The sequence below is a fragment of the Miniopterus schreibersii genome, assembly GCF_964146895.1.
Source record: "Miniopterus schreibersii genome assembly, chromosome: 8".
Lineage (NCBI taxonomy): Eukaryota > Metazoa > Chordata > Mammalia > Chiroptera > Miniopteridae > Miniopterus > Miniopterus schreibersii.
The window spans coordinates 76,413,620-76,433,257 of NC_138109.1; the positions used below are offsets into that span (position 1 = coordinate 76,413,620).

The 19,638-nt window shown below is 40.5% G+C and overlaps 1 protein-coding gene across 7 annotated transcripts in view; it reads right to left on the reverse strand.

Moving 5' to 3' along the window:
• Positions 1-19,638, reverse strand: part of FARS2 (phenylalanyl-tRNA synthetase 2, mitochondrial) — a 458,022-nt gene that overhangs the window by 387,280 nt on the left and 51,104 nt on the right. For 2 of the 7 annotated variants that reach the window (XM_081143633.1, XM_081143634.1), the window contains exon 2: positions 14,340-14,419. The exons of 2 other annotated variants lie outside the window; for them this stretch is intronic. The gene's annotated coding sequence lies outside the window, so the exon portion shown is untranslated. Of the gene's footprint in view, positions 1-14,332; positions 14,420-19,638 lie in introns of those variants that run through there. 3 more of the 7 variants (XM_081143635.1, XM_081143637.1, XM_081143639.1) reach the window with 2 other exon arrangements.

Sequence of the window (19,638 nt, forward strand, 5' to 3'; positions counted from 1 at the left end):
TCTTGTGCCTTTACAGGTAAGGTGTTTATTTCCTGTGGCTTTCTTCAGGTTGTTCTCTTTAAATTTTATTTTCTGCAGTTCTAATATCATGTATCTATGTGTATGTGTTTTGGAATTTGCCTGCATAGTGTTCTCTGAGCTACCTGGATTTGTGGTTTCATATCTGTCATCAAACTTCTCAGCCATTATTACTTCAAACATTTCTTCTTTTCGTTTCTGTTTCTTCTCCTTTTACTATTCCCATTACCTCTATATTACATCTTTTATGATTGTCCTACAGTTCATATTTTGTTCTAGTTTTGTCATTCTTTTTTCCCTTTGCTTTAATTTGGGGAAGTTTCTAATGACCTATCTGCAGGCTCACAAACTGTTTCCGTGGCCCAGTCCAGACAACTGATAAGCCAAAAGGCATTCTTCACTTCTGTTACAGTGGTTTTTTATCTCTAGCATTAACTTGATTCTTTCCAGAGTTTCCATCCCTCTGCTTGAACCCATCTGTTTTTGCATTTTGTCCACCTTTGACATTAGAGCCCTTAGCATATTAATCATGCTTATTTTAAATGCCCGGTCTGATACTTCAAAAATCTCTACCATATCTGACTCTGGTTCTGATGCTTCATTTGTCTCTTCAAATTATGTTTTGCCTTTTAGCATGACTTGTAATTTTCTTTGTTGAAAGCCAGACATGATGTATTGTGTAAAAGGAACATAAATAAGCTTTTAGTGCAAGGCTTTGTGTTTATCTGGCTAGGAGTTAGGCTGTGTTTACTGTTTGCTGTGGGTATCAGAAGCTAAAATTTCCTCTTGTATCCTTGTTTATGTGTTCCCTGTTGCCTTTGGCTTTCCCTTTAATAGGTTCTGAGCCTTGCTGTTCTTTTAGCTGTAATCCCTTGTCATTATCCAGGAGCCTGACCGATGTGGTGGTAAGGCATTAGGGGAGGGGAAGTCCTCTACAATGCTGTGATTAGGTCTCAGTGTTTTAGTGAGCCTGGGCCTCTGGACTATGACTGTGTTCAGAAACAAATGACCACGATAAACGACCATAGAGGAGACTACCCTATTTAAATGAAGTAGTTTCCCTCCTGCCACCTTGCATGGCATCAACAAATGAGTTGTGGTTGAGAAGTAAAGCAGCATATATACTGTTGGTATCTATGTTGAGTGTATTTTTCCTGTGCATAAACAGTACTTTCAGATAGCATGCTATAAGCAAAACAGTTGAAATAAACACAGATTTTTGAAGGTTTGAACATCATAAATAGGACTGTAAAACTATCAAAATTTTTCAAGGAGAACAAAATGCTTTGGATACATTTTGAAATGGTTATTTTTCCCCTCCCACTGCCATAAAAAGGAGAGGATTTTTCTGAGATTGGTGGGACTCTTGGAAGTAAAATACATGAAAGCATAGAGCCTCCCCATGCCCTCCAATACTGGGCCATGGGAGTTTTTAACTCTCAAGCTTGTGCACACTAAGCCTCCAGCAATTTACCTATTACAATTTAACTACTCCTACCAGTCCTGGTAGTGTGTATGAGGGCGGGGGAAGGTGGCAGTTCTACTCCTGGACTTCTGCTTCTGGTAAACTGATTCTTGGTATCTATTTCTCTCTCCAAATCATGGCCCAGCAGTTTACCCTGTGACCTCAGTTCTCTGATATATCTTAGAAGAGTTGTTGATTTTCAGTTTGCTGAGCTTATTTTCTTATTGTGAAAACAGGCTTGTAAACTTCCAAGCTCTTCACACAATGTCCTGTTAAATTATTTGTTTTATTAATGTATTGTTTTGATAGTTTTACAGTCCTATTTATAATGTTCAAACCTTCAAAAATCTGTGTTTATTTCAACTGTTTTGCTTATAGCATACTATCTGAAAGTACTATTTATACACAGGAAAAATGCACTCAACACAGACAGGTGTTTGGAGAAGTAGCTAATCCATCCTACAGTGCCACTCATCCTGGATGAATCTTGAGCTGTACCTCTGATATTTAAAAATTTCTCTAGCTGTTTTGATTACAATGATCTTATCTTTATAAGTAACTTTTAAAAGCAGATGTCAGCAATATGAATATGGCTCCATTAGTCAGATGAGACTGCCAATTAAGCATCTGGATAGCTACCAGTACCCCACTCCATAACGAGGCCCTAACAAGACGACAGAGTGAGCACCAACAGTATATATGCTGCTTTACTTCTCAACCACAACTCATTTGTTGATGCCACGCAAGGCGGCAGGAGGGAAACTACTTCATTTAAATAGGGCAGTCTCCTCTATGGTCTTTTATCATGGTCATTTGCCTCTGAACACACATTTATAAACAGCCCAGCACAAAATGTGTTACGCATTCTGGAACCCTCTGTTCCCCTCTTCTCCAAAAATCAATCTATACTTTTGAAATACACAAATTCTTTTCAAAATAATATAATGCCAACAGTAGATATTGATGCTTTGGGAAATACATGTTTTATTGCTCATGTATTAGTCTTTCTTTGAAAGATAAGGGAGAGATATTACTTCCCTGCAAATACTTAATGTTAAGGTATTACTATTTTCCAGATTGTGAGTTGGGTTTTTTTTCAAGTTATATTTTGATACTTTCTCTTTGCTCCTTTATCTCACCATCAAATGAAATTCCCATCTACCTCTACGATTTTTGGCTTCAAAATTTACTCACTTACCTAGATAAATCTATAGTGAATTTCATTACATATAATTTATGACACTAGAATCACATTCATGTCAACAGACCAAAATATCATACGCAGGGCTTGATTTCACTATGTAGGCACAGCATGCAAGGACAGAGATAGGACAACTTTACACAAAAGCTATAGTAATGGAGAATGGTCAGATAGCACATACGTAAAAGAAGATCCTCTTTGTCTCACATTATCTAGCATTATCTGAGGGCAAGGGGGTCTTAATCCTTACTAATGCTTGTCCAAGATAATATAATGCCCAGATGGATTGTTCCTCATTCCAAAAATATTATTCCTGAAAACCAAGTCATGTAAACAAACATAGAAACCTTACATTACAAAAGATTCCTAAAGTACATCTTTTCATAATGCCAACAATTCATTAGCAAAATCATCATGAACCAATTACCTCCACCCCAAATTTGCCTGCTTTGCCATTTAAAAATTTCGTATATTAGATTTTCTTAAACTAGAGCACAATTTTTGTTATAGATTGTATTTCTTTCTCAAAAAACTCCAGATTGCTATATAATATTTGCCTCACAAATTCTCCAAAGACTTTTCAGATGAAAGTAATATAAATTCTCGATTCAATTATATGAAAAAGTAATGAAAACTATATTTTCCCAAATATCCCTCCTTCTTGACAAAAGGACACTGAAGCTCTTCAGATGTCACCGGGACACTGGTAAGCCCTCAGCCACCAAGACTTCCATGGGGTACAAATGTGGGGAGAATCCCCCTTCAGCAGATCTCCTACGCAAATGAGATAGATAAAATGATTAATCCTTAGAGAAAAAATAGCCAGTCAAACTGAGGAGGAACAAGATACAAACTCTACCTGAGGAGAAATTAGACTACAGGCAGGTCACCAAATGAGGTCAGTGCTTACAAAGTGCTGTCGGACTTCCTCAACTATTTCTTGGAAAGAGAATCCATCAGGGCTGGTGATCCCTGTTGAAAAACAGAAACAACCCACCCCTCCCCCCTGGTCATCCCTCCTCTCCCTGCTCCCACCCACCCAGGCCAACTGGTCACTCTTCTCCACCCCACACCCCCCATTGCATCCATCACAGGTTCTGTTAAATCCATCTCATCAGGATCTCAGCGATTCATCCATCTCTTTTCATTTCCAACTCTTCCCTTCCAACAGGCCACCTTTATCTTCGGAGGCCCCTTAACTGGTTTCACTGACTCCAATCTAAGCCTCCCAATCCATTCTCTCCCAAACAATCAGCAAGATCTTCCAAATTTACAGGTCAAATCAAGTCACTCTACTGTTAAAAATCCTTCAGTGGCTCCTCAATACCAAAAATGTCTCTATGGACAAAATCCATCTGCCTCAGCATAATTATAAGGCCTTTGTAAATTGGCTTGGAGGTTCCCAAATTTTGCTATACCTTGAAATCTGAAAAGCTTTACAATTCCCAATGTCCAGGCACATCCATACCAATTAAGTCACAAAAAGCAAACTATAATACTACCAGTAATTTAGGAAGTGACTGGGTAACCAGAACTAGCTGGTGACAGTCTCTCTTTTTAGCAAAGCTAAAAAGGTCAAATTCTGCTCACACCTCTCAGCAAACAGGCAACCTAGGGCCTGGGTGAAGGACTCTGGCAGAGTAAATCGCTTTGTACTCTCAACACCTTCCAAATGCACACAATGAGTCCTCAGGCAATAAAGACAATTCCCAGTCTACTTCTGAAACACACACAAACACTACACAGAAGTAAGCAACAGGCTTATTATAGATTAACAGTAAGCAAAGCCCAGAAGAAATTCTTACTGAAATTTTCATTCTTTTAACACACACTCACACTCTCTCTGACCCAGAATCCTCAAATCTGGGTGAGAGTCCATGCCTACGCACTCTCTGGCAACTTGTATTTCCCCTAATATGCCAATGAATACAGGGTCTGCCTACTGACCTGATGATAGTCTCCATTTAACACCAAGTTCCCTGGCAGCAGGGACATGTCCTCCTTGGTGACCTCACATCCCCAACTGGAAGCGCCAGACGGAGTCTCCTAAAAAAGGGACTGTGTCTTCGCTGCTCAGTACTGGTCTCCAGCACGTACAGCACTTGCACATGTTAGACACTCAAATTTTTATTTGAGCCCAGGTTGGACCTCTTAAAATTGATAAATCAACAGTTGGCACTGTGGCCTGAGAGATGGCTCTTTAAGAAATAACAGTCCAGAACAGGGGCAAGAAGAAAAACCCCACATCCTGGGAATAACCCTACTTTTCAAAACCCTCCTCAATGAGCACATTCCCAGCAGCTACAGAAATGAGCTAAATCTTTAAGTTTTGGTATTCCCTTTGTTCCTCCTGCTGTCTTATCCTAATATTCTGAACCACTGTTAATGTATTTTCTAGGCTGGCAATATTGTCCTCAAATGTCAAGCAGTAAGTCTTCAGATAATAAAGACAATCCCCAGTCTACTTCTTCTGAAACACACACAAAAACTACACAGAAGTAAGCAATGAGACTTATTATAGATTAATAGTAAGCAAAGCCCAGAAGAAATCCTTATTGAAATTTTCGTTCTTTAATTTCTAGGGATAAATGAGTGCTATGAATGAAACTGCCATGCTTTTGAATTAAAGGAGCATTCAGAAGGATTGCAGCTTCATTCATAATCTAAATTGCTTCCAGAAGATGGTCCCAAGTTATTTGCTTGTTCCTAAATTATTCACAAGTTTCAGACATTGCATACATCTAAAAAGCTCCTTCAAAATCAAAGAGCTTTCGGTACCTAAATTTGGATTGTGGATAAATATATGTGTACTGCATAAAACCCATAAACATTCAGAAGATCCTATGATGCATGGAAAGTTATTTAAACTAACTTTTACCCCAAACAAATCTACAGTGGGCAAATTCATGAGGGGGAGCAGAGTTTGCCACCACAAAATATGCCTCTTTCAAATACTGATTATTTAAAAACTGGTTATTTTTAAGAAACAAAAGACTCAGGAAGAACCTTTAATCTTCCTCTAACTGCCTAAAAGAATTTAGATACAGGAACTACTCCAGGAATGGAACTATCATAGCTAGTTATCATAGATAACTAAATTTTAACATGAACTAAGTATGGCAGACAGAGTCACAAGAAGTCTACCTGCAAAATCTCAACTCGGTGCATATGGGTCATTTATTAGGATCACACTTGTGGCAAATACACACTCAAATCATATGCCATAGCTAATACTGAACATTCTACCTTTGAAATTAACAAAAAAGTTTATATTCAAATTCGGAGACAACACAAAGCTGTAACTTTATATGGAACTGATTCTTGATCCCGCACTCTCTCCTGGCACTCAGTACAAATCTCTAGGCTTTCACTGTGCTGGACTCCAGTCTGACTATTGCATCAGGGTCACAATCTCTAAACAAATTTCTATGTAGCTATGAGAGGGAAAACGTGGGCATATATTAAAAAACAAAAAACTTCCAAATATACATCTGTTGAGAGCACAGGGGATGGCAGTAGCAAAACAAGTGCCCCAAATTCTCCCAACAAAGTGTAGTGGAAAGAACATTAGATAAGGAACAAAGAGACCCAGATCTGAGTTCCCAATCATTGCCCACTATCTGTGTGACCTTGGGAAAGACACTCTCAATGGGCTCAGTTTCTTCATCTGGCCAAAAAGATGAGATCTGGGAGGAAATATACATGAGCCAAGGGTCTTTTTGGGTATTACCTTTCCCAAATTTCTCAGCTGAAATTTCCTCTTTCTTTACCCCATGAAGCCTGCTGCAGGTTTCACACATGAGCACAAGAACTGTGGGATCCCATTACTCACCCGCAGGGCTGTGACACAACTCCTGGGACTGTGAGGATAAAGTAGGACTTTTCCTCATTCATTCATCCATTCATTCACAAGACATAAAACCACCACTTACATACCATACAAAACAATGTGCCAAACATTTGTACAATGTGCCAATGGACAAAAGTTATTTATTTTAAAAGGTACAGTCTCTACTTTAAGGCACTTAATATCTACATCCCAATGGGCAATATAAAGAATTGATGAAAGTTGCAATGACAAAGATCTAGAATTGCTAATTAATCAGTACCGTTCCCACTGAGCCTAGATGGGACCTCAAAATCCTTCTCGACACAAGCACTCCATTCAGCATTTGAAAGACTGTAGTTACCAGGCAAGATTATTTTTGCTGTAGAGGTTAGGTATGCTCCTGAGCAGGCCCAGGTTTTTCCAATGTCCCACCCTGTCTGTCCTATCAACCTCCCTCCCCATTCCTCTCCAAAGCATTAGGTATTACTGAGAAGTAGGGGGTCACCAAGAACCTCATCGCAATGGCTGAATGCTTTCGTCAATTCACGTTTGCCAACTTTTAAAAAATTTCAAATTTCAGAGAAACAGAAAATATACAGAACTTGCTTTATTCCGTTTCTAGCACACAGCTACATTAATACTGAAATGGATGACTGTTACACCGGCATTAGATACCCAGCTTATTCCTATTAACAAGAATAATGCAGTGTCACTGAGGCTTAAATCAATACACATATGAACAGCCGAGTTTTGCGCGCGCGCGCGCACACACACACACACACACACACACACTGTGAAAGGCTGCATCTCTAACCCTAGCTGGCCATCTGCGAAACAAAGGACTTAATGACAGCATTATCAATTGGTTTCACTCCTCTGGAAAGCAATCTGGCAATATGTTTTAGAAGCCATAAAATTGTTCATACTCTTTGACCTAGTAATGCCACACCTGGGACTCTGTCAGAAGAAACTAATTCAATATATGGAAATAGCTACATGCACAAAGATATGCCTCCCAGTATTATTTATAGTTGTGAGAAGTTGGGAGCAATGTACATGTCAACAAGAGAGCCAAATAATTAATAGTATAGTATCACAAGAGTATATTATGCAACCATTAAAATGGTAATGATGAAGATTATGTAGCAATAAGGGAAAATACAGATGTAAAACAACAGGTATAACTATGTAAAAATCACTGAAGAAAAGTTTACAGCCTGATAATCTCTGTTTCAGATAGTGAATGGGGGTGTTTTTCTCTTCCTATTTCTTATTTTTTGTAATACAGTTCTGATGCTTCTATCATTAAAAAATAACCTTTCTTTAAAAAATGGAATGCAAGCCTGATCATAAGGATCAAGGGGAAAAGGGCCACATCAGACAGCACAGCCTGCCACCTGACCCAGGGAGGGGGAACAGCAGTTTTCCACACCACGTGGGGGCCGGGACCGTGTGCACAGAACAGCTTCATGGGGAGCCCCTGGAGGTGCTGCATACTCGTCAACATCAATGATTGCCAAAAATGAGCAGTGCCCATCTGCTAACCCCAGGCAATTCCCTCCTTTACGAGCATCCCGAGGCAGAGAATTCTCCAGGAGCACCACACATGCTGTCAGCTGAGTTATCTGTTTAAGAGATTTATATGGAGTCACATGGGGCTATAAGATAACCTATTTAAAACAAATAAGCTCACATTTTTACATTTGTAGCAATGAGAAATGTCTGTGGCAAGAAATGCAATAGTCATAAAGATCAGGGGGAGAAAGCAGAAACCGCCTTTCGCTTCTGGTGAAGGAAGGAGTGTGGCACCACCGCTGTGGCACACACAGGTCTATCTAAGAAACAAGAGTCAAAGTGAGCGCAGGGCTGGCTGGCCTCTTGAGGGCTTGCTTGGGGATGAAGGATGCGGGTCAGGAAGAGTGTTCAATCCTAACAAACATTAATCATCAGATGGAAACTGATTTAAACTTGGGGCTACTTAACCCCTCTTACTGTATCAGCTCTGTAGTCCACCCAGAAATCTTAAAGAGCTCCAGTCCAGTTTTAAACAGCCAGCATTGAGGGAATCGTGTAGATTCTCTGATTTGCTGCTCTTGTGTTCTCACCCTCATCCCTGTAGCCAAGCACCTCTTTTTTTATTTTAATTCTCACCCAAGAATATGGTTTTATTGATTTTAGAGAGAGGGGAAGGGAGGGAGGGGGAAGAGGGAGAAGAAGAGGGAGGGAAGGGGAGAGAGAGAGAAACATCGATGTGAGAAACATCGGTTGCCTCCTGTATGGGCCCTGACCAGGGATCGAACCCACAACCTACATATGTGCCCTGACCCTGACTCGAGCAGGCAACTCTTTTGGTGGATGGAACAACACTCCAACCAACTGAGCCACCTGGCGGGCTCTCCTATATCTTAATTTCTGCTACAAGTCCCTGCCCAGGGAGGTAGCAGAGCAAAGAAATTTCAAAAACAGGTTTTGAAATCAGACAGCACTGACTTGAAATTCAAATTATGCTAACCAACTCTCTGCTGACCTTAGGAAAATTACTTAATCTCTGACTCTCAGTTTCCTTATCTGTAAAGTTTATAACTGTGTCATAAGATCATTATAAGGTTTAAAGGAAATAATGGATGTAAACCCCAGAATTTGATACTTGTAATGTTTAATAAAAATCTGCTACACATGCCCTAATGTTGCTCAGCTACTAGCACCCTACCTGTCTCTCCTTCCTCCACTAATCCTGTCCATTAACATGAACAGCTCAGCCCCACTCTCTATTGATAAACCTCCTTTTACTGACCATACACCTGTACTCAGCTTGCCTCTGCAACCACCCCACTACCCAAACAAAGACACTCTCATTTCTGAACCAGGATCTGACTCCACTCCCCTACAATGTAGCACCTTAGACACAGGACACACATTGAAATCCTTTCCAAGCTTGGGTACTGAGGTACTACCTGAGTTCACAGCCCTCCCTGCTCTTTCACTTTAGTTAATGCTACTTTGGTCAACCTATTTAACCTCCCTGGGCCTCAATCTCCCCATCTGTAAATAGAGATAATAAAAGAGCTTACCTCATCAGATCATTGTGAGGATCAAGTGTATTAATGAAGCTAAGAGCTGTGTCTAGCACATAGTAAGCAGGCCCTTTTATTTTAACTCTGAGTCCCCCTGAGAGTATTTAGGCCAGAACTACTTGCTATACCATATTCTCAGAGAAGCCAAACATTTTACTACTCTCTGACACTAGGGGGGGATTAAGCAATGGCTCTCTAAAGGAAAGTCTTGATATCCCCAGCATGGTCCACAGCCAGCACTTGCATCACGTGGGCGTTCGGGTCCCCAGGCCCCACCCAGCCCCACTGAAATGGAATCTGCATATGACCACATTTTGTCCGAGTGACCTGGGGTTCTCGTTCAAACGCAGATCTGAGGTGTGGCGGGTGAACCTGGAATTCTGCTGTCCTAGGACCACACTTGGAGTAGAGATGCTACAATGAAAAGAGCACTGCAATCCAAAGAGGAAGTACGCCAAGATGTAAGACACCTGTCTCCTGGCTATCTGTAAGGAGCAAGGAGGAGGAAGGGGATGACTGATAACCATGGAAGAGTGTAGGGCTAAGAAAATAAATGGCAGAAGGAGCTCCTTGGGGAGTTCTTAGAGGGCAGGCTCCAAGTCTTACTCATCCTTGTTTTTCAACCTCTAGAGAACGCGTGCCACAGGAGAGGTGCTTTAGCAGCAGCATCTGATACTAACTTTACCTCTGTGTAAAAGTTATCCCCATTTTCAATAAAAATGGAATTTTCAGTTTTACAAAAAATGCAATCATTTTGTAGTTATATTAGTGGCCTCTCCCCGTCCTACCATAATATATTTGATTCTGTACTTCCTATTTAAAGATGACACAAGCTGTCATTGATACAAGGGAACCATTTCTGAAATGTTCCTCTTAGAAATGATGTTGGCTGTGAAATACCCAGAAGTGGGGTGGGGTGGAGTCGAATGGAGTGGGGACAGGAAGAGAAACTAGGAGAACATTCTTTATAAAATAATGGGCTATGTTTTTAAAGAGACTTTATTGGTACCTTGCTGCCTTTTTCATTTCAAACATCCAGCATGTTAAAACTATATTAAGGCAACAGAAAATTAAGTGCCCCATTGCTGTAACCCCTGACCTTTTCTTAGTGACATGTGTAACTAATCAGCCCCTGGGGGTCAACAGCAGGAAAGAATCAGTGGGAAGAAGAAAGGGAAAACAAATGAGGGCAGAGACTAGAAAAATCATACCAACTGATCCACGAGCCCCTTAAAGTCCTTCCTGGGGAGCACAGCCTTCATTTTCTAAGACATCAGAAATGACCAGATGCCCTTGCCTTTATTTAAGCAATCTGTCCCTCTCATCCAACAGTGCTCTTGCTCTGCCTCCCACCTCCACACACACCTGTCACCAAGGTAATTAACTAAGGGGGGAAACTGCACAAATGTGAAACAAGAACTATCTTCCCAGTCCAGTCCCCACAACTATTATGAAACTACCTAAATGTGAATGCCGTATCAAACCCAAATGTGCCTGTCTTTGAAAAGGCCAAGGAGGATTAATAGCAGATGTCCCTAACAGAATTTCCTCTACGTCACTCTGAATCACAGCTGTGTATGAATACAACATTGATCCACACTTACATTACATATATTTCTCTGCTCAGCCTATATCTGAAAAGGTTTTAGAATCAGTAAGGAAGTCCCTGTCCTCAACTAGTAGAGTAACCTAATCATTTTCTGCTCTTAAGTGAGGTCTCTAAAAGACACACAGCAGGAAAGCCACATGGATTATACCTCCTTTCTGCTTCAACTGCTGACAGGGCAGGGCACTCACACACCGAATCCATGTATTCCTTGCTTTTCCAAAGTTCGCATTATGCTACTTTGCTCTTACAAAAGACCTTCGTTAGTACCAGTTTTCACTAACTGAAAGAAATCCAAAGAAAATAAATGTCATGGGGAATAGAGTCAATGTGGTGACAAATGGTAACTAGACTTATCATTTCGTAATGTACATAAATACTGAATCACCACATGCACACCTGAATAGCTGTAAACAGCATCCGGCGTTTGAGACATTATAGTCAGCGCGTACCAGAGCAGAGAGTCGCACCTCCAAGCTTCTTCCCCGGGAACTACACTCAGCACCTTTGCATCAAGATATGTGGCTCTGAACTGTGTCTGGGGGCATCTGGGCTTTCTCTTGATTTATTTTGTGTATCCATTAGCAAAATGTGTCCTAAGATATCACAAAAGTCTAAGAGAACTCATAAGGGTGTTACACTTAGCATAAAACTGAAAGTAATTTAGGTATTTGGTATGATTTGGTAGGTTATTTTTGGTTCTGGGAATACTAAAAACTTTTCCATGTAAATTAATGGTAATTGCTTCTTTGCATTTTGGCATATGAAAGGTTTCGTGGAACACCTTACCTTCAGATGACAGGATAGTGGGGGAAACCTCTCCCACAAACAAGGACAAAGTTTTAAAAACTTACATCCAAATGCTCCCTTTAAAAACAAAATCAAAGCAAGAACATTTGTTTCCCCAAACTCCAAATCTCATCTCTAAACTTTGATGAACTTTATACCAAATAATCTTAAAACCACAATCCAATGCAGGGAGGACAATGACAGACTCATCACTGTCTTTTTAAACAAACTCCCAGGGCCCAGGAGGGGCTAAGACAAATCATTCCTCTAAACCAAAGAACCCTCAGATTGACTATGTGGTTTACTCAAAGTTACAGCCAGACTTCCCAAAGTAATGATATGGCTAAGTGTTTAAATGCACAGGCAGGCAAGTGCTAGAGGTGGTGAGAGTATAAACAAGAAGCCTTCAGGAACTACAGAAATGGCAGCTCAAACATCTTCAGTCTATAAAATGAAACTGCCGATAGAACTCAGAAAGTGACCTGGAGTTTTCATTGAAATCTAGGAGCAAAAGTTGTCCTTTCTCTATATCTCTAAATTCAAGGCTCTATAAAGTAAATGAGATTTGTCCTCTATAGCAACCAGCATTAAATTATATGAATAGTTAGGCATACTCCATAAGGATATGAAAATAATTTTCTACCACAAATAAACAAAATAGAAGAGATTCTCTTGGTATATGAGGAATATATTCCAGCAATCCCACTAATACAGACATGCTGAGAACAGACATTTCTGTATCTTTTGTGATGGCAAAAAATCTCTATAGCCCAAAGAACAAGATACTCAAGAGAAAGGATCCTATACCTTCACACCATACACATCGGAATTATCTGAGACACTTGGCCATATCATTACTTTGGGAAGTCTGGCTGTATCTTTGAGTAAACCACATAGTCAATCTGAGGGTTCTTTGGTTTAGAGGAATGATTTGTCTTAGCCCCTCCTGGGCCCTGGGAGTTTGTTTAAAAAGACAGTGATGGGTCTCTCAAGGATCCTATACCTTGACACCATACACATCAGAATTATCTGAGCTTTTTAAAAATCCCAATGGCCAGGGCATACACCAGACCAGTTACATCAGAATCTCCACAGGTGGGCCTCCAGCTTCATTATTTTTCCAAACTCCCCAGGTAGATTTCAGTGTACATCCAAGGTTGGGAACCATCAAATTAGAGGTTATTCTAAAGACACCTTCCAGATCAGAGTTCATCTTAGCATAATTGTGGGCCTTTGATATGCTGGGACCAGGAGTCTTTGTCTAAAACTAACATCCGGCTATGAAAGTGTACTGTATGAGCCATTCACCTCAACTCTTAGAAAGGAGCTGGGGCGCATGCACACCCAGAACCCCGTTTTAAGATGCAGCTTAGAAGAGGTTACTCACCCATGGGGCCTGCCCACATGAACAAGGTCAAGGAGGCCCTTCAATCTGTATTTTCAGGGGTACCTTCCTGGAAAAATGTAAGCAGCTCTGGAGTAGTTACAACATGAACTGAGACATGGGCAGCTGAGCCAGCATCACCCAGAGATGGCCCTATTTTCAGAATGCCACAATGCCACCTGATATCCACTGTTTGAGAGAGAATGCACACCCTCTTAGCAAAATATACACAGGGATTAAAGGAACAGATACATTTCCTAGCTGTTGCTCCTCTACTGATACAGCTGGTAAATTCACTTCATCTGAATTTTTAAAAAGTCCTCAATGTTTACCATTGGAACCCTCAATTTAAATCCAGCTTTAGATAGTTTTGCTTGCTTTTATTTGAAACTCTGGCAGGGGTAGGTAGAAAATATATTATAAACTCCACGAGAATCAATTTGGATTTATTGGATTTATTCAAAACATTTAAAAGCAAAATTTTACCCAAGAAATTTAAATTTTAAAAAATCAAATAAGCTGCATACATTTTAAAGATATTTTAAATAACAGAACATTTTAAAGCATAAATTTAGAAAAGCAGGAAAAAAACATATGGAGATATTCAAAAAATAGTATCTTTCCACAAAATATGGCGTTTTTTTAAAAAGAGAACTTTTAATAACAAAATATAAATAAAACAGGGAGGGAGAGAGGGAGGCACACAAACCACTAAATCTAAGAGTGCTTGACAACATGAACTCTGAAGGCAGGTTGCCTGGGTTTGAATCCAGGTTCCAACACTGTATTAGGCATAGTGCTCTTAATTGTGTCTCTGTGCCTCATCTTACCACCTGTATATCAAAGGTTCTGATGTCAGACTGTAGGGTTCAAATTCAGATCTGCACATGTTAGCTATGTGAGCTCACTTAACTTCTCTGTACCTCTTTTACTCCTCTTTAACATTGAAATAAGAAGAGTAACTACCTCCTACCTGGAGAAATTGGAATCCTGGTGCACAACTGATGGAAATGTAAAATGGTACAGCCACTGTAGAAAATAGTATGGCAGTTCCTAAAAATATTAAACACAGAATTACCATATGATCTAGCAATTACACTTCTGGGTATATACCCAAAAGAACTGAAATCAAGAACTCAAGCATATTTATACACCCATGTTCATAGCTACATATGTATTCCCAATTGCCAAACGGGGAACACAACCAGTGTCCATTGACATATAAATGAATAAAATGTAGCATACGCATATAATGGAATATTATTCAGCCTTAAAAAGGATGGAAATTCTGGCACATGCTACAACATGGATGAATCTTGAGGACACTATTCCAGTTAAATAAGCCAGTCACAGAAGGACAAACACTGTATGATTCCACTCATATGAGTTACTTAGAGTAGTCAAATTCATACAGACAGAAAGTAGAACAGTGGTTTCCAGGGGCTGGGGCAGGGAGGAATGGGGAGTCAGTGTTTAATGAGCACAGAGTTTTAGTTGGAAAATGAGAAAGTTCTGAGATGGATGGTAGTGATACTTTACACAACAAAGTAAATGTACTTAATGTCACTGAACTACACACTTAAATATGGTTAAGAAAGTAATTTTTATGTCTTGTACACTTTACCACAATAAAATAAAAATAAATAAGAAAAAATATTCCCTACCTCCTAGAGTTGTAAGGATTAAATATGTTATGTGTTTAGAGAGTGCCCAGCACAGAGTAAACTCCCCATAAACATTAGCTACCATCTTATTTTTTAAATAAGCTCCTTCTGGTCCCCATTACCATGTTCTACAAAAATAGATGCTCACTGACTAGATTCCGATCCTCCTACTTGGAGCTGTGTACCTTCAGCAATGAGACAGTTCCAGTCGTGGGCTTCTTTCTAATATAAATGCTCCTTCATTGGGACAAAAATTCCACTCAATTGGATGAAGATGGAAAAAAACACCTAATTTTTGCAGAGCCTTCACACATAAAGTTAAAATGACCACATTTTTTAAAAAACTGATTTTATTGTATTTATTTGCTAAAAAGTTCGTTAATAATTCTGCCTCAAAAATAGGTTCATAGGCTAATGCTATCATGTAGGTCTGAAAGTAGGAGGAGGAAGTCCCCCTGCTATTCATAAGTACCTTTTCACTTTTTCTCACAGCCAAGACTATTTTACTTCTTTGCTTAATCATTTTTTAAAAACATTATAAAAATGTCCAAGCATATACAAAAGTAGAGAGCTCAACTAGCTTCAATGTGCCCAACTTAATAACCAACTTTAACCTTTCTGACTCAACCTAGTACTCTACCTTCCGCCCCACCAAAAATTAGAATAAAGACACTATAATAGCTACCACTGAAGTAATAATGTTCATCTCTAACAATCATCATCATCACTATTTTTCTTCACTTTTAGTTCTTTTTTGACATCTTACCTTGTTTCAATTTTTCCTTTGAAAGTACAAATAATTTCCCTATCTACTGTGCCAAGGTTATTGTAAGGATGTAATATACATGAAAGTGCATAACTTGGTGTCTGACATGTATTAGGTTCCTGAGAAATATTAATTCTCCATAGACTACCTCACCCTACTCTACAAGACAAGAGATCCCCCCCACACACACAAACCCTTCTCAATTCTTTGTCCCTTACCTTCCTACACACTGGTCCTTGCTTCCTTCCTAACCCTTCTGTCTCCTAAGCCAGGGATACCAAACACAAACACCTGATCAAAAATCCAATCACCTAGAAGGCCCAAAATATAAGGACAAATATAAAAAGTAGAGATAAATTGAACTGATAACTGTATTCAAAACTTAGGGTACCAGTCCCTATACTAAAAACAAAATACATACTCAATCTAGTGCCGGTATATTACATTATTTAACAGAAGAATCAGGCTAGACACTACTTTGTAAAATGTGACAAACAGAAATTTCTACGCAGATCATTCCTGTGTGCGCATGCATACATTTATATTTTAAACATTAAACCCTTTTTGATGATCCCAGAAGTTTTATGTGCTGATGAGATTCATTTCCTTGCCATACTTTTCGCCACTAGCAAACCTGCCACCTCTAATTTGTTTTAAAAGGAATTCTAATCACCCAATCAATCACACTCTTGACCTTCAGCCTTCAGAGTCACTTCACTGTGGTCAAAATTGGCTCTAAAAATTCATGTTGCAATAGTTCTGTTGTCCTCAAGCTCCAAAATGTCAATGACAGGAATATAATTTGAGCAAACCCTCGGGTAGAAGAAAAAACAAAACATGGAGTTTCTGATTCATCTTCTACCAGGATTCTTTAAATAAAAGTGAATATCTATAATATTATAAAGTAACAGATTCTCCTCCACTAGGGTTTAAAAGACTTAAAAATCATCAAAGTTTCTATGTGGTGAATCTAGTTTCTTCATCAAAAAATGACATGGCTCACTTTGGCTTTAAATAATGTATTATTCTTTTTCTAAAAATTTATCTTTACTGTTGAAAGTATTACAGTTGTCTCATTTTTTCCCACATTGAGGCCCTCCACCTCACTCCCACCCCCTCCCCAGGCCTTCCCGCCGTTATTGTGTCCATGGGTTATGCTTATCTGCATATAACTTCTTTGGTTAATCTCTTCCCACCCTCCACCCCCTTCCCTCTTCCCTCTGAGATATGACCATCTGTTGCATGCTTCAATGTCTCTGGATTTATTTAGTTTCTCAGATTCTTTTGATCATTAGCTTCTTCGTAAAGAAGACCCTTAAACGTTTCATGTAGTACTGGTCTGGTGGTGATGAACTCCTTTAGCTTTTCCTTGTCTGAGAAGCTCTTTATCTGACCTTCAATTCTAAATGATAGCTTTGCTGGGTAGAGTAAACTTGGTTGTAGGTTCTTGCTTTTCATCACTTTGAGTATTTCTTGCCACTCCCTTCCGGCCTGCAAGGTTTCTGTTGAGAAATCAGCTGACATTCGTATGGGTGCTCCCTTGTCGGTAACTAGTTGCTTTTCTCTTGCTGCTTTTAAGATTCAGTCTTTAACCTGTTGCATTTTAATTATGATGTGTCTTGGTGCGGGCCTCTATGGGTTCCTCTTGTTTGGGACTCTCTGTGCTTTCTGGACCTGTAAGTCTATTTCTTTCACCAGGTAGGTGAAGTTTTCTGTCATTATTTTTTCAAATAGGTTTTCAATTTCTTGCTCTTTCTTCCCCTCTGGCACCCCAATAATACGAATGTTGGGCCGCTTGAAGTTGTCCCAAAGACTCCTTACACTATCTGGATTCTTTTTTCTTTTTGCTCTTCTGGTTTGGGTGTTTTTTATTTCCTCATATTCCAAATTGCTGATTTGATTCTCAGCATCCTCTTCTCTACTGTTGATTCCCTATAAATTATTCTTCATTTCAGTTCATGTAGCCTTCATATCTAATTGGTACTTTATCATGTCATTGATGATCTCACTAGTTTGCTTAATAGTCTTACTAAGATCCTTGAGCATTCTTATAACTATTATTTTGAACTCTGTATCTAGTAGCTTGTTTGGCTCTATTTCATTTAGTTCTTTTTCTGGAGATTTCTTCTGTTCTTTCCTTTGTGATATGTTTCTCGGATTTTGGCTGCTTCCAGGTATTTGTTTCTATGTATTAGGTAGAGCTGCTATGTCTCCTGGAATTTGTAGAGTGGCTTTGTGTAGTTGGTGCCCTGTAGGGTCCAGTGGCTCAGCCTCCCCAGTCACCTGAGCTGGGCCTTCTAGGTGCTCCCCTGTGTGGGCTGTGTGCACTGTCCTGTTGTAGTTGAGCCTTGCTTGCTGTTGGCATCACTGGGAGGAAATGACCCCCGGCCAATAGTCTGTGAGGGCCAGCTGCAACTACAGCCAAAGAGCTGCTGTGCTGGAGACACCCCTATGGAGCAGGATTTACTTCAGTAGAGCTTTAGTGTTCACCGAGTGTGCCCCTTGAGTGTGTCACTCGTGGATGTGGTAGGGTTGTAATCCAGTATGGTCAAGTCTGACCACCAGGTGCACTGTCTCTGGAGCCTCCAAGGAGGTGTAAAGTCAGTCTCTGCCTGCGCCTTGCCCAGGGCCACCCAGCATGAGCTACACAGAAAACCATAGTTGGCTGCTACTTGTGCTGGGCTTGGAGGTGTCCAGGAGAGGCCAAGCTATGAATCAATGCAGGCTGCCACTAGTGCCAGGCCTGGGGCCACTTATCAAGACGTATGTGGCATGCTGAGTCCAGCTGCTGCTTATTTAAGAGATTTTAAGAAAGTCCCAAGCATAAGGCTAGAGAGGCCACTTGCATAGAAATGCCACTGGAAATGGCTTGGATGAGCTTGCAAACAGGGAGGGGCAGGGTCTCCAGGAATCACCAAGGTGGGCCCAAAGGTGTGAGTCAGGTGCCGGAGATTCAAATATGGAGACTGCCTGCCAGCTCTATGGGGGGAGGGCTCAGCTCTATGGGAGGAGGGCTCGTCAAAGGAGCAATGGCCTCTGCCAGCTCCTCTGTCTGGGAGAAAGCTGACCCTCCAGCTCTTTCCCCGATTCCAGGCAAGTTAGTTCCTTCCTGAATGTTCCAGGTTCCTTTCAAGCTGCTACCCAGCGCTGGAGCTCAGAGGAGCGAGTCTAAGTAAGTCTGTGTGTTGGCCCTTTAAGAGGAGCTGCCTGGGACTCCTGCAGCCTCTGTGTCCCTCAGGGATAGTCCCCACTAGTTTTCACAGCCTGAAGTTGTGGGGACTTCTCTTCCCAACCCTGAAACCCTGAGCTGGGGAACCTAATCTGTGGCTGGGACTCCTCACTCCTCTGGGAAACCTCCACCACTGAGAAATCCCTCCCAGCTTTAAACTGCCGCACAGAGTGTGGGACTTCAGCCGTGTCTCCAACAATTCATCCCTGATCCGCCCACGTCTCCACCCCTCCTACTGATCTGGATGCTTCTTCAGTTCCCTTGTTGTAGGACTTCTGTTCAGCTAGATTTCAGGAGGTTCTGAGTGATGGTTGTTCTGTATTTTAGTTATAATTCTGATGTGGATGTCAACTTATCATTCTTTATGCAGCAATACAGAATGACCAAATAATAATCCTTCCAATTCTCCCCTCCTCCCCTCCTAGCACAGACTTAATCTTAACTGCACTGGCATCCACCTTTCCTCTTGCATCCTATTTCAATGGAAAAGGTAACTTTCTTCTTGCAAAAGCTTTATGGCTCATTCACTTCAGCATACAAAACTACTCAAATTTCTCCCACTAAAATAAAAACCACCCCCTCTTGAAAACCCCATGCAGCTAAGGAGCCCTCT